General features: G+C 40.9%; 1 long non-coding RNA gene across 1 annotated transcript in view; it reads right to left on the bottom strand.

Annotated features, from left to right (window-relative positions):
- Positions 1–11915, bottom strand: part of LOC147755439 (uncharacterized) — a 176334-nt gene extending 164419 nt beyond the window's left edge. Inside the window, exon 1 of the long non-coding RNA XR_015328825.1 lies at positions 11792–11915. This is a non-coding gene — a long non-coding RNA (uncharacterized LOC147755439). The remainder of the gene's footprint in view (positions 1–11791) is intronic.
- Between the last annotated feature and the right edge of the window lie 4445 nt (positions 11916–16360).

Raw genomic sequence — 16360 nt, 5'->3', positions numbered from 1 at the left:
TACCTGCCTCGCTAGAAAACGTCTAGAAATAACAATTAGTAATAATATACAGGAGAGACGGAAGGGACACGGTAGTAATAATCAGTTAAGAGTGTCAAACTTAATTAATTTAGGAACGTAACAAGTACAAGCACAAACATACTAATAAGCGTAACTTCAATACTTTACAGTTAATTATTTGTTTAATTTTCCTTAAACAGACACGTACTACAATGTAATTAAGTTTAGTGTCTCTAATTCGTTAGTACGCCAATGTTTTTGTTGTTTCAACAATTATCATGCGTCAAAAGGTAATCATTGGCTAAAATGTTCTATGAATGCCAGTTGGGTGGCGGAGGCCTAATAACAAGGCTTTATTTACATGTTGACATACAGCACGTGTTCGTGAGGCCCTCTCTTGATAATGGACGTTTAATAATCTGAGTTGCTTTAATAACCCGCAAAACAAAGCCATGATCGAAGCCAACACGCATGAGTCTTGATTAGCAAATAGGTAACGACACGAGAACAACTGATAGCTAAAAAGTATTAGCGACACACAGGATCTAACACAGGTTAACTGAAAGGCGAAAAGTTGTCGCGTGTTAGGCCCTTACCATATACGGTAGCTTAACATGTTGCATCAGGCTACAGTATCGATCCGCTGTCCAGCGGTGTCTCTATTAGTGCGCTTAGAGACAGACAGCAATGCACTTCGCCGGCTCTCAGATAGATTCGATCGCGTCTCGCCTAGCTTCGCTAGATTTTCGTACTTCGACGCGTTCTAACGATCGGTTTATATGGTGGAAGTATACTGGTACCAGCAACGTTTTGTGAATATCTAACAGTTTCTATTTTACACAATATTAGAAGTCATATTTAGTTTTAAATAGATCTCACTTACTTTTAAGCAAAGATAACTGTAGTCTTTGCTCAAAAACTGAATAGCCTTTTTCAATTAGATTAAAAAGGAACATATACAAATGCTTCGAGGCCTGGGGGGAGAGGCAGGGGCAAAAAGGGAAAAGAGAATATAACGAATGGTAGCAATCATATGTATAAAAGAACCACAGATAGCTATATAGGAGGAACTGTGGACTATTAATTGGGTGTGTGAATCATTTTTTTTTTTATTAAACTTTCGTCATAGTGAGAATCTACTGTTTAAAATAAAAAGGAACTCGTGTCGAGAGATAAATCCAATGCGCAAGTGAAAAGTGTTAGGAAAACAGTTACTGATCATAGAGTGACTAACCTAATGAAAGAATCCCAATGAGTACCTTATATACGACTGAATTTCTGCCAGCAGACAACTCCCCAACTTAACTACAGGCCGATATAGCACCAACTTAATCTACTTAACTTAGTTTACTTATTTGATGAGCATCGCGTCCACAGCAAGCAACGACATAGTCAATTACCTTTTATTCCTCGGCCGCTGGCCAGCTGTAGGCCTGAAGGCCGTAATGGCTACTGCAGGTTTGCGGTAATCCTTTACTTATCACCATATTACTCTCCCCCAGTCTCTATCCCAAAGCGCCTCTGCGCGTAATTCCATTCGCTTAATTAGTAATCAAAACTACTACTATTAATGATAAAAAATGTTGCATAAGTTTTCGCTTCCTATCGAGCGTATGGAAGAGTTTGTGTGAGCCTACCGACCAGTTGTACTAACGTCACAAATCACAGACGCAGTCTACGCCAACAGCCACTGCAGCATTTGCTTCGTATGATCATTGCCTATTTATCCGTTTGCGTTCACAGTCGACGCATCCGTATCCGCGGCATTAGTTCGCGCTTTCACCGTGCTCGTGCATTTACAGTTGGCCCCTATTTAGGGCTTAACCAGTAACAGAGCTCCTTATGACTCGGAGTCGACACGAAGGACCTGTACAGTTGCTACCGCAAAAAGACTAACAGGTAGTCGTTCTAGTATTTCGTTCATCAAAATGAGTTATATCTAGAGATCTTTGTTGGGATAGTGAAGGATCTAAGCCCTTAGGGAGTCTCCTCAGTAGGGTTAGGACAGTTAAGTTACTACAACAATTAGAGACGGTGTGTGCCTTCGCCGTTGCGAGAAGCTTTACGCTTGTCGGCAGCGTGAAACGGCTGAAGACGAAAGCGGAAACGGCGTTGCTAAAGGGGAGGTATTAATAGGATTTCAGTCATTGCCCGACGAGCCGAAAAGCGACCGTCTTCGAAGGGAAGAAAAATGACTACGCATTTATGACCTCGAACTTTCAACACGACAGGCAAATTAAGCAATATAAACTAATGATAACATTAACACTGAATAGTAACTGGCGATGGTGAAATAGTTATATGAAAAATATTATTATGTTATATATAATGAAAAAAGAGGATCAGTATATTAGCGTTTATCGAAGTTACCGAAAGGGCGATTCGTGAAGGAGAAAATTGGCTGGTTTTGTCTATCTAAGGGTAAGATTCAGCGAAAATTGAGCTTTCGACATTCACTAAATTGATGTTCCACTTGTTTGTTTATTTAAGTAAATGCTATTTGGCGTTTATTTGCGGATATTATTTAGTATTGGTGAAACGTTTTTGGCCAAAACTTTCTTTAGTTGGATCAGACAGGACATCTTGAGAGTTATCTAGTTTCATACAACGACCAAATTTCGCACGGTTGTAGTAATGTTAGATATTGATTTATCCTAAATAAGCGATGTCAACAAAATGCCGAAACTTCTAAACAAAATAATGTTATCCGGTAGATAGCCCAGTCAGTGAGTAATCCGTCAACGCTTAAATAATATCACACCTTGCTAACTTAAGCTATTCAACTAAACCAGAATGTTCCTTTACTCAGGCTTCGATGAGATCAGCTATCAACTGTTTGAAAAAAATAGATGGTCGACAAGTTTTGACTTACTCACAAGTTACAACTGTCTTTTTCTGTAAGGTCATCAAAAATTAACGCCTCGACAGTCTTCTGCAGATTGTATATATATATATATATATATATATACGTATTGCGTTGCATAATTCAGGCTCTCTGGTGGCAGCACTTGCTACTGCTTACAGGCAATCTTTTTTAGGCTACTACTATCAAATTCGTAAAGCAAACCTAATGTTGTGTCTGTATCTTCGTGACCACGAACGAAAGAAATCTATGTCTTCATTTACTTATTGCTGGGATTTCTGAAAGCTTACTGTCACATTTTCCGCACTACTTCTAGATCATTAGGGAGCTTTGGTTTCGAAGGCAGACATTTCTTATCTGGTTCCGTGCGACTTACATCACCTTATTTACCAAGTCGTTAGGTGTCTTTAAAATCTAGTTTAACAATGTTTAGACAGATGGCAGCAAAGCCGACAAGATCATGGTTTCTGTATGGCATTTACTTTGGCGTCCACATTAGCTCCGAAAAAAGCCTAAGTAGAAATCGTCATAATTTGCGTGGGTGTGCCGATTTTGACAGTTTGTGGGTCGTGCGGTAACCGGACATCTGTGTTTGGCCTGGGCGTCGGTTAGAATTTGCATGCGCTTTAGTATCGCTTTGCAAGTTGACTTGAGTGTGAGACTCTAGGATACTTTACAGTAAGTCGACCAACCACAACTTGAACACTCAGAAACTTCCATTGCGCTGCTGTACTACGTAATTTCTGCATGTCATCTACAACCAGCCAGCAGGCCCAGATCTCCTAACTTTTAAATATCTTCCACAGAGAGCATAAAATGAGAACGATGGCTTTATGCATCAAAAATGAGGCAGTCGTTACTCTAGTGCGCGAAGCATCTCCAAAGTCGCTTCAAGCGCCCATGCGATGCACCGACTAACATTTTCCACCAGGAGACAAGAGGCTCGTTTAAAAAACGCTCCTCGAGCCATAACCGTTTTTTTTATAGTAGTACATGCACCTAACGAAGAATTGAAAAGACCCGGGTGTGCCTCGCAAAAGCAGCGACCGAAATAACGTTAAACGTCGCATAGATATTAGAACTGGTCTCATTCTGTTATTGAGATGGTAAGTTTTTTGAGTCGCATTTGAAGCTCGGCAGACTGCCTATTTATAACAACCCTACTCTTTCAACTAAATGTTACAGAAATATCGGTTTAATAGCGTGACACACTGGAAAGCATGATGCAGCACTTCAAGCACATAATCTATCGTCGTCTTCCGGTCCTGCGTGTATGTGGCGTGCAATAATTCATTTCACAAGCATTACTCATTCGTAAATTCGTTTCTCATATACAACAAGCCAAACATATTATATTCATGCGCTTTCACATAAGCGTAATTTTAGCAACTGCGGAACGACCTAGGCTAAATGCAAACCTCTATTTCTACCCTTTCGGTTTATAATGTCCTTATTGGCATTACATAGAGAAACCTATGTTTACGTTGCTCCTTGGCATTATAGCAGCAATGACAGAACACAGCCCCCGCTTCTGCTTAGTCAGCCTTTCTGGTCTTGACCTTCTCCTGTTTGCTGCTGAAACATTTATGTTTCTAGGGGTGCCCATATGGATCATGTTGTTCTCCTTTAATAAGTTGCTAAAATACAAAGGCCATTCTTCAAGGGTCGTTAGAGCACGTTTTTAGAAGTTTCCAGCACCGCAGCGCCAGTGCTATAAGCCTGCAGACTGACCGCCGGCGATATTCCACACGCTCACTCGCTAGCTCCATTGGTCCTTACATACTATTACTTTCTTTCTTTCTTTCTTTGGAACAACAGCGGCAGCTGTAGATGGAGTTATGTGACAACCAGGATGTCATCACTCTGGAAAGGGCTGCAGCAGCAGGATCGCTGTTAAGCCATGCTAATGTCTCCGTACAACATATCCATGTATAAAACCTGCATAGTCTTCCACGAACCTAGGTAGCACAACTGCTAATGCTATTGCTTCTGTGCCTCATTAGAGTGCCTGTGTGGTAGCGGGCGCGTTCGGGCGTCGAGAACCAACACACTCCAGTACAACGTCGCCCCAACTACGTTTGCTCCTGCGAGACTAAGACGGGGCAAATATGTAGCCTCTTATGATATGTAGCAAAACACTTACTGCTGGTGTAGTTGTTATGGTCCCATGAAGCAGTGCAGTATCTTTGCACGTTTTCCCTCAGTGAACTTCCCCCTGCCCTGGTCTCCTTGTTTTTCCACTTTGACTCTGAGACTTCAGCGCTATGGGCCGTTGCGCGCAAATGGGGCGACTTCCATGTAGAGTTTGGTAGGAGCTTGGGCGTTTGTCGTGCAAACGTTGACGTTAATGTCCCTTAAAAGCACATGATGGTACCCGTAGCAGCAATATAGACGAACGAATAGTGCCAGCGATAAGAGACCTCAAAAAACAACAAGGGAAACCACAAGGAACTGTTGCTATCGATGCCTGTAAAAGGAGTTTGACATTATTTCACTTTCCATTGACGTAACAAATAGAATTTAACTTCGTTTATCCACCACAGCGAACAAGTGCCCAAACTACACAAGTTCCGGAAAGGGTGTTCTTGTTACTGATGTTCGTACAGCACAATTTAATTATTGCCGTAGCCTTCTCAACCCGACATGATAACGTGTACATGTACGGGTACAAGACCGTATGTCGATATATCAAGGTATTGTATTTCATGTAATTTTTTTAAAAAATAATTATACATCTATCTAGTCAGTCTGCCTTTTTCTTTGGAGGACAGGGGCTTTGCAAATTAATTTTGAAGATTAAGAACCATCGATTAGTGTATGAGCATATTTCGATAAATCAATTATAGTAGGGTGAAGTTACCTTTCTTTTTAAATATATTCGATGCATCTCTATATATAAACGTCGTATATAAATTATAGTACTATTTAGTCAATTTCACTGTAGAGCCAGAAGTTCTGATGTCTCTGACGAAGATAATCAACGGTCAATAAAACATTCAAAGCTACTGTAGTGAAGGCGATAATCATGAGTCAGCTTCCAGCCTAACAATTTTCGGAATGATTATATCTAATTAAGGACATAGCGGCTCAACTTCCTAAGAACACTTGAGGACAACTAAAGAAAGAAAAAAATAGGGGTTAGGTGTAATGCAGTTCCTAATGCTACAGACAATTGCGTACTCTGACACGGATTCAGACCAAGCCGTTTGGTGATAGACGACATGAAGAAGTTCGTGGCGCTACCCGCATTGTCTCTTATCTGCGAATCGGAAAAATGTTCCAATGCAATATCATATAACGCCATCAAATCTTATCACGGATGCCCCCGTTGAAATCTGAATTGATATAAGTTTAAAGCTACGAATTACGGATAATTAGAGCCCACCGAGTTCGTCAATCATACTTGCCACAAGTTAGGGACGACTAGCAGTAAAATGGCAATTTATGAAACTATTAGAACAACAATTATTATGGTCTCTGAATGACTGTCATTAGCAGACGCTGTTTACAGTTACATAACCGAAGTCTATACGTCACGTCATGGTGCTCGATTGCTTCAGGAAAACAAGAGTTCTCTAACTGCATTTTTGCAGCTTTTGTTTACTAATCTGTTACGTTTTTTTAGTTGTCTATCATTTGATTTGTGTTTTTGATGATCGTTATCGCTGTTTCTCGCTGTGCTTACCTATGCTATATGAATGATTTTCGTTCAGGTGCTCAAACAAGGCTGAGTTAGCTGCCTGCTGCTCGGTTTAACATTAGAGGTAGTCTCTGCAGATTTTTACCGAAGAGAAAGATATAATAGGGTGAAGTTCATATTTGTTTGTGCAGTTCAAGATCGCGTGCTCGGGGGTCATCGGACAGTCGAATCGCTATCGCAGTTGTAGCCCACGGTGGCTGCGTAACGGCGCAGAGAACTGTGGCGACATATGAGCTTATAAAGATGGTTAAAGAATGGTTGTGCCGTAATGATAACCTCAGGAAGGATCGTATCGCTAGTCGCAAGCTGCTTCATCTCTCGTTGATCCCGCGTCCACGTCATCATTATTCATGAAGAGGGCTTCAAGGAGAAATTGATTGTGAATATATAAGGACCCGTCGGGCGGTCACCTGCTAATCGCGGACAGAACAATAACCCGAATTCAGTGGGCTCGTTTACTTGAGGTAAGTAACGGACATCGACGAATCCTGCCAGCATCTTCGCCACCTCACGTACATGCACATGTAGGTATCAGTAGTAATCGCTTTCACCAGTCGTTATCCTAGCTGACAAACGTATAGTGATTAATCATCGCACTGCTGCGACTGCTGACAGATCGTAGCAGATGGCCATCGCTAAAAGGTCTACACTATAGCGAAAATGCATTAAAAAATCTACATGTATATATATATGTATACGAATAGAGATGGGATTGTTGTGCGGGCCTCGTGCACTATTTATTTATATTTTGATTTAATTTAGCGTTAACGTCATGACTGTGTGGAAAAGTACTTTTACATTTTACATATGTATTTTATTGTATTCCTGTTATTTGGAGGCGCTGGGTGACGAGAAGATCGTATCAGGCCTTGCAGCTTATAAGCATATATATTCATGGCTGGTAATTCTCAACTAATGGACTGACCTACTACGTTCAACATTTTTCGATTTTTCTTAAATTTAAAAATGGCTTTCAGTTAAACGTTTCTTTCATAATTTTTAGAGAGGCTTTTGTTCTTTCTAACTCATAGCCACTATTTTAAGATAAAAGAGGTTCTCTTGCTACAAGGGACAGCGTTCCTTTTAAAGCAACATAGACCCCATTTGTGAGGTGTAAAAAATGGTACTTTGAAGGAGCAGGAACTAAAACAGATTTCAATTTTAAAATTACTTAATTGAACAAGTTTTATACAAATTCGTTCACATTTATCGGTAACAGGAGATGATCTGAAACTAAAAAGTTACTAACTTAGCCTTACCACTGACAGCCCTTAAGGGGTTTATCTTTTAAAGAGAGAAAAGACTAAAAGGGTACAGTGTTCAAAGAAAAAAAAGGAAAACTTTTTGAATGCGTTCAAAACGCCGTGATGTTCTTTCAGTATGTTGAAGGGGGATGCAATCTTGTTGTTAGCTACGTCTCTTCTCGAACTGATTCCTGTTTAATGTGTTTTCTGTTTTTCTTGTTGTACTATTAGCAACCTTTCATCATATCCTAGTAGATGTGTTTTTTAAGAAGCTAATGTGTAAACTTTGTAATGTTCCGAGAGTGAGCCTCACATTTCGATACTTGCTACTGTCGTATGGGACATGTCTGCAATTGGCCAGTCTGACTACGGTACCCATGACGTTTACGTATTCGGTGGTCCCGTGTCGGTGCCTCTGCTGATATTAGTTTGATATTACCATGCTTACGATGACCAAATAAGCCCAAAATTTTCAAACGAGTCAATTTATTATAGCCGTAAAATGTTTTTTTTTCAAAGTCGAGCCAATTTCTTTGCTGATTTGTTAGACTATGAGCAACCTCGCTGTCAATTATCAGCCGTTGTTAGCTTGTATAGCAAATCTGTACGTGAGCTTAGTCGTGTCGTAGGCTCGGCCAGTATTCGGCAAGCGTGCCATGTCGATACATTGTCGCATAAGCGAAACATGTATTTTCGTAGTTTGCAAGCAATTAAACATACTGTGCATTTGACTTCGTTAGAGCGGGTAAATATTTTCCAATGAGTCAGTCCTTGCGGGAAGTCTACGTTATGAATTTATTGTGTTATTACTAAGTTACTTTTCCTGCCAGCTGGATTTGTCTTTGCACACTACCATGAAGAGGCAATCTTGCCATAAGGCCATCAATCCTATTCTTTCTGCTCCGTTAATTGAGCACAACCGTAGAATACCAGGAAAAGTTGTCACGGGTATTCTGAGAAGAAGAGATTTGCCCCTTCGAAGACTATTTATCTAAACATTTACTCATAGATTTGTGCACGAAAACGTTCTCTTTACAGTAGAAAATACAGCCGGTCACTCTGTTTAGGCCGTGAACTTCTTAACGTTCGATGTGTGACTTATGCAGATTCAGTTGATATTCGCAAGGCAGTTTCGGAAGAGTATCTGCGTCAGAAAAATAAACACGGACCATTCTGACATACAACAAAGGTCCACTCGTGCAGATGTGTCGAATGCATAATTTTTCAAACGTGTCCATCTGGAATCACTTCGATTTCGGCTTAACAATCGATACGTCGCTCAGAAAATAACAGTTGAAGCAAAAGACGATCTTCGAAATCTACAGACTAATCCAACTATCGAAGGTCAACTTGATGAGTTTTCATCAAGGCAAGCACACCTTTCAACAAAAACAGAAACGAGACGGCCATTGAAACAAATCCACAAAAATTTTACCCAATAAAAAACCAGAAGCGGTTGGCAATGACATTTTTTAACTGGAGCCTTTTGTCTTACGTACATTTTTAAGGAGCAGTGCTTGCATTCAGTGTAAATGATAACAATAACTAGCCAGTGGCATAATAAACAGCATATCGCACAGGCGATCAACAACGATATCCTATACCTAACCAGTCAACAATTTTTTGAATACGTTTAATCTAACAATATAATTCGTGTTTAAGTTCATGGTTTATATCCGATCACCAATTAACTGTTTGATAAACGGAGGTACGTACTTCGTTTGAACTTCTTATTGCTTGATCAAAAGTATTATGTTTAATTTCAAAGACATACGTGTCATACGTGCTCAAAAAACGTGTAGGCGTTTATGATAATTCTCCTAATGTTCTACCTACGTCGTCACCTTACCACATGTGATTTTCACAAATTTTACGCTAAACAGCCCTTCATTTTTCAGTGTAAGGGGGTCGGAACTACTGTGTTCTGATTCTTTGTTAAAAACGGAACAAATCTTATTTCATATGCTGTTTCTGAGTTTTTGGATATCTGAGCTCCATGATCGCGGAACAGACATCGCTGCTAAAAACTAAACAATTTTCATCTTATTACAAAAACAGACCTCAGATTTCTATAGAGACCGATAGTAGTCTTTTGTTACATGGTAGCTCCCATACCAAAAGGCCCGATTAAACAGTCGAACCTATGCCTGATGGAATATCAGCTTTATGTTCAGCAACGTTTTCTAAGCAAGCTATGATACCGTGCTCCCTTTTTTGCTAGATAATTAGTGAAATACTGAGTAGATATATATATATTTTTTAATATTCTTAGCTATTGAAAATAAGCCCATTTCACACAGTGCGATATATGGGAATAACCACATCCATGTTATTCTTACTCCACCCTATTCACATCAGGTATTTTTCTACCACTACTGTATTTCTACTACCATGGCACCCTCCATTTTATATAAAACAGGATATAAATACATGCAATTACATGCCAGACGGACACGGCAGATCCTGCAAATAGGTCCGTAAATATTGGTAGCTCTCTGTGTGCAGGTCTATTGACGAGGTAGGTGAGCTTGCGTGATGCCTTGAGCAAAACAACTATTGCGGTGCCTGCGACATGGCAATTCGTCAAACTATCAGACTATGCTGACCAGAACCACGCTGGAGAGTTATCGTCACAACACGAGAATCTTGCACAAATACGAGATAAAGAGAGGATCCGTCCGCGGTGCCCATTGCAGCAATGAGCGACTACAGGCAACGTCTATCAGAAGCGCATTGAGCCGATACAGCCGCTAAACGCCGCCGTCGTGTGGCAGTCTGATGGTTGAAGGTACAACCAGTCTGCAATTGTTCAGCCTCCAGATTACCGTTTACGTACAGAATAGGAAGCGACGCCTGCGATAGTCGTCTCGTGAATCAATATTTATAATTTAGTAACAGAAGCCGCTTGGCTAGCACAATAGACGGGAGTAAGACTTGTTTTGTTTGCCGTCTGCTTATAGCTCTCGCTAACTTGAAACGACTCTACTCCAGCAGAGGCTCTAGCGCAGAATCACTATTGCTTTTAATGTGCATCCGCAGATTGTACGCAAAAGGTAATATAAAACAAAACCTGTGAAAGACCGTCACCTACAAACGATTGTTTTTTTATTTGCTCAGTTGAGGCATTGTTGAAGTTCTTGCTCTGAGCTAGCCGCTGTTATTCATATGAACTTCTGAGACACTTCCACCAGATATATTTTATTTATATATATATATAAGAACTTGTCATGAATACGTAACTAAGCTCGAAGTAGAAAATAGGTCAAAAATACCCCACCGCAAATATACCACGTTCATTTATTACATGGGTTTGTGATGAATACTTGCGTATTCTTCCCCGAGGCACAGAAGCGACCTAATCAGAAAAATTTAACATTTGATGCTTTGCTTCATATTGTGTATAGATTATGGTCAAGGATCGTTGTCTAACCGAATTGTTACGGTCATACTTAGTTTCGATGATTTAGATGACACTGACTCTAACACAAAAAAAATAAGGGATAAATGCTTAACTTGTCGCTGCTTTTTCACACTTAGGTTGTTGTATTGTGATTGATTTTTTGTTATGTACATTCTTTTTTTGTTAGCTAATAGCCCAAGTTTAATAAGGTCAGCTTAAAATGTCCCATGGAAAGCATATCTGAATAGACAGCTAACTATTATTCTGTTCATTATTTGTGTATTCGCACCTCACAAAGGTCCCCTCTCGAGAACCCTATATTTATAAATCTATGACACATACTCAGATTTGTTGGACCGAATCAGCTACATAGCTGTCCTTCCGTTAGTTAACCAGAACGACTATTTATCATCATAGAAGAGCGTGATGCGCTAAGAAGGAAGATTTACATATGAGCACTGAACTAGAATTTGCCATTATTACATATATTCTAGATTTCTTTTTGAATATCAAGTCTCTAAGTCACGTAAAAGGTAATACGTATAAAAATTGCAATATTTTTGTATACCTTGGGGCGCATGTACCTTTAAGCGCGTTCCCGATGACTGAACGACTCAAATCTCCAGAGTTATGGCTTAGTCAAACATTTTGAATTTCGTCCATTGCGTATCTCATTGTTTGATTTCAGGTTGTCAGCAGTACCTTCATTGTCGTCGATTGAGACATGAATATGTCAACATTCCGAAATGGGCTTCTTGCCTGCGTGATGACTATGGCGCTTCTAGGATCGGCATCTGCCTTTATCTACCTTCTCGGCCCGAATGATCTTGCTAGTCATTTTATGTGCGCCGTAAATGCCACAATGTCACCAAAATCTATCCAGAAACTTGCCAACAGCATCCAGATTGTCTCAGACGCGACTAGGAACTACACAGGAAACTCTGACAAGCTTCGGGGCCTGTTACCAGATGAAATAGTCAATAAAATGTATGATTGCGAATCGTACCACAAGATGTGCTACCAGGATGACTCCGATGAACGTGCTGGAGCAGAGTCTTCAGACTCTCCTTCAGCTAACTTCAGTCCACAGGCTTCAGTCAATGACACCGAACCGAGTATCGAATGCGAGCCAAATTACTACGTTCCTCTCGTAGTGCAGTGTTACAAGGAAGTAGACCTTCTCTATTTTAAGGGTATCAACTTTGAGGAAGAAGCCGATCTGACTGTTCAATTGTTCAGAAATTGTCTTGAGCGACTCGACCTTAATGATAAAAGGAAGTAGTCCAGACAACTGCTACGTTATGCCAAAACGGTTAAGTTAATTCTACGGATGCCAGGTAATACATAAAAGAGGCAAGCGGAGAAAGATCGCAGATTTTATGTATATTTTCACGTTTATTAATATCCATATTAAAATGATGTGAGGCAAAAGCGTCATAAATAGATTGACTCATCTCAAGCGACATAAAGAAGATAACTTGAGCAAAATAGTAAAGACAAAGCGCAACGTACGTTATGTCTAATAACCACATTAATTATTGCAATGCTGATTATAAGGGTTTTTGAGCTCTCTGCAAAATAATATATTAAGTAAAAAAAAAATTGACCTGGATTTGATCAGGATCCATTGAAAAGATAAAGTTATTCGGAGATTATGATTCATTGTCAAGCGTAATAACTACTACAGTGGCCAGCTCTGTATAGTACTGAATGCCGTTGAAAGTATATATTCACGTAAAATAAACGTAGATTCCTAAGAATCATCCAGACATAGTCTGATCATTACCATGACCGCTAACAGCAGGAGTGTCTTTTCGTCACTTGGATTAAAGCACCGTCATAATTTCTTGAACTGAGCAACGCCTAATGGAAATCATCGTTCTCGCAAACCTCCCGTGGGCTTTTGAATTAGGTACGGCGAAGCCTCTAAAACCCATAGGTCACTTCCTTCCTTAGACGGAGTTTATGAGCTATCGACGTTTGACAAATGCTTAGATAACTGGATCGTCCAGTTTTAAGCCATCGAGTCTAAGGCTGTACTTTAGTGCTGTCCTGTGGCTACAAGATAATGTACCATTTTTTGCCTTAATCGTCCTAGGCTATTCAATAAGTTTCTGCTAGGCTAATCTGTTAGGCCATCTTGCTAACTGCGACGCTAGATTGATTCACGACTCATCAAGCTGTAACCGGTTCGCTGCCATAACCTCGCATGTGATACATTTAAATAGTCATTGTTATATATTACGAGAAGAAGGCTACTGAGGCGGTCCTTCTTGTTTCTGCGTTTTTGAACCTATTTTACACTTAACGGGTTACTCATACTCGTGCAATCATTACGTTGGCTTAGCCACTCCCTAAACGTTGATGTCTCCAATTGTCACATATTACTACCACCACCCATATGTGAATACGTATTCACTTTCTGTGTAATCGTTGTCACCTACCTGATGGACTATCGATAAAGACCTTGTCTTTATTTGTCCTATTTTATAAAACACAGCTAAACTTGAAGTGGTTTACGACAAATGCTCTGCGGTGGGATTGTTATAAAATTGGCCGAGAGTAAGAAAGAGCACAGGTGAACACAAGCGCTCTAGTGTAGTACAAACGTTCAAAGATGGTCCTGCTTAGGAAGTAAACTTGAAGGAAAGTAAAATGATGTAGTAAGATAGAAAAGGAAGCGTACAGGCATGTAAATCCAAAAGAAAAGCCAGGACCCTCAAGGATCGCCGAGCAAGTTAGCCAGCTGGTGCGCCTTTAGGGCACATGCAAAATCAGCGCTAAGACGATCACATGACGCCATGGGCCATAAAACCGGAACTTTTGACAGCAAAGATGAACTATTAATTACAATGGCAGTCGCAGTAGCATCACCAAGCCATGGCGAATCCCTTTGATCTACTAGCTTTTTTTTTATCCTTATAAGCTGTTTGATTTGCGCTTCTAGTGTCAGTAGCAACCGCAGCAAAGCAAATATAAATGTACATTAAATAATGTCAACTTCTTTTAGTTTTAGCTGCAGCATAAGTTCCACTGCAGATTGAATAATACCAATAACAAAAGAACTATTGTATTACAATAGTTCTTTGATGTTAATGATATCCATGATGTTTCTGGATGAAAGGTGCTCGTTGGTGCTGCTATGTATTGAGGTCCGATGCTTGCTTACCGCATCCTCTTCTTTGTATGTAAGCGTTGTTGTCTTCTCAACAAGATTTTTGCCCCACCTTCAGGCCTCACCTCATCTACAGCCTAAACACAGGATATACTATATTGTCACGCGCTCGCCCAAACTACTTCAGCCTTCACTGCAGTGACTATACTGGCCCTTGTCCAAATTAGTTCCCTACTTTTAGTGCATTCGCATGTATTCGTACGCCGTTCCACTGCCGTGCATTTTCCATCTTCCCACTCCAGCAAACTTGCCCCTCTCTCCAGTCTCCCCACGTCTATGTCCACTTCTATCTGTCGGCTCGAGCTAATGAATAACAGAGTCGGCGTGGTCTGGATGGCATAAATAACAAGCATGCAGTCAGGATGGTTGAGATCTTAGCTGTAGAAAAAATTATTACGAGGCATTAATGCACACGAACACACAATGAAGGAAAATTAAAGAATTTAGGAAAATAATGTATTATCTTTTAAGTTAATAGCTGCGTGTATGATTACCATGCCGTTTCATAGGTCTGTTAGAGAAACTTCATGATAAGTCTAGCCAGTCCCACTACGGTTAGGTTCTTAATGAGGGCAAGTCCTTCATAGGAGTTTAAGTAAAAAAAAAACAATGATTAATGCTCCGCAAGCAAAATGAAGGGTAACCGCAACATTAGCAACGGCGAGCGAATCAGCAGCAAGAACGCAAAACGAAAGAAAGAAACGGTATGGTACTAATATATGGACTCACTCCACAGTGACTTTTTCCCCTCGCAATCTCTAGTAGTGGTTAAAATAGACGATAATGCACAGGCGACTTGGTTCAGCCTTTGCACAAACAGGCTTTCGGCTCTCGATACTCTTCCGGCGACTTTTCAACGGCCAAGGAAACACTAATAGCAGCAGCTATTCCTTGTCGTCCTTCTTGCCGCCAAAATTAACACGACTGACTTCCAAAAAGTATTGCGCTGTCGTCTACAATGGGAGAAACTACTAGCAGTTATTGCAGCAGGCGTAACACTGTCACGGGGCCAGGCGGCTCACGGGTCGGCTACGGCTAGTACATGGTGGCCGCAGCACCACGAACGATCGCTGTAGGAGCTTTGTCTGCCGGCGCCTACGGTTTGGGTAGCCCGTGCGGGTCGAACCACGCTACTAGATAGTGGCATTAAGATGCTGCTTGTGATGTTACTCCCATTTTCATCGCTTTTTGTGCCAACGCTGTATGTGGGCTATGATTTCGCCGTAATGCAGCCAGCCAATCGGTTGGTCGGCCTTTGCATCGCCTACTCAGCAGCAGCAGCAGTAGCAACGTCTGCACAGATTTACTACAGTAGACTTTGTTGCTGCTTTGGGCCGTTCCCCATCGCCGATTCTCGGTTATGCTTACTTTTCGAATAGCTACTGTCCCACGATTGGCTGGATGGTTGGGTAGCTTGCGCATAGGATCTTGATACATTCCCCCAAGGTCCTTTGCTCGCTGCTTTTTATTTTTCTTCCGCGTGTCCGAATCCACGGAGCTTCCCATCTTTGACGTTTCTCTGCACCATCTGAGATATAGTCGCTTTGTCGCTGTATGCAGTCGTCTTATGCCTCTCGTTCCAACATAGATCAAAACTTCGCCCAACCTTGTCGGGGCCGTTCGGGACAACAATGCCGAGAGTTTGAACCATGACCTGGTACATTGACTTCTTTGCAATGTACTATAGAAAAGATTCAGCACAGTACGTGTATCTTACCATGACTATAGCCAAGTCGAGCGAACCTATAACTACATGGAAAAGTAGAATTCTGTGGCGAAAACAGGGGATGAATTAGAAACGGTATTCACAAGGACAGTGTTAAAGGTTCAGGTTAGATATGGGAAAATTATGACCTCGCTGCCGCTACCGTCGCTACTTCCGTTCGTACCATTATTAGTTGTTCGGACGAAGTCGTTTTTCCCCTAAGTTTTCCGCCAAGTTCCCTGTCTTCCGTGTAAATTGAATGGTGAGCTTCCC

Source organism: Varroa destructor, unplaced genomic scaffold, assembly GCF_002443255.2.
Source record: "Varroa destructor unplaced genomic scaffold, Vdes_3.0 BEIS01000005.1, whole genome shotgun sequence".
NCBI classification, from domain to species: Eukaryota; Metazoa; Arthropoda; class Arachnida; order Mesostigmata; family Varroidae; genus Varroa; species Varroa destructor.
Note: the sequence above shows the minus strand (reverse complement) of the source record. Positions and strands in the feature narration are given on the sequence as shown.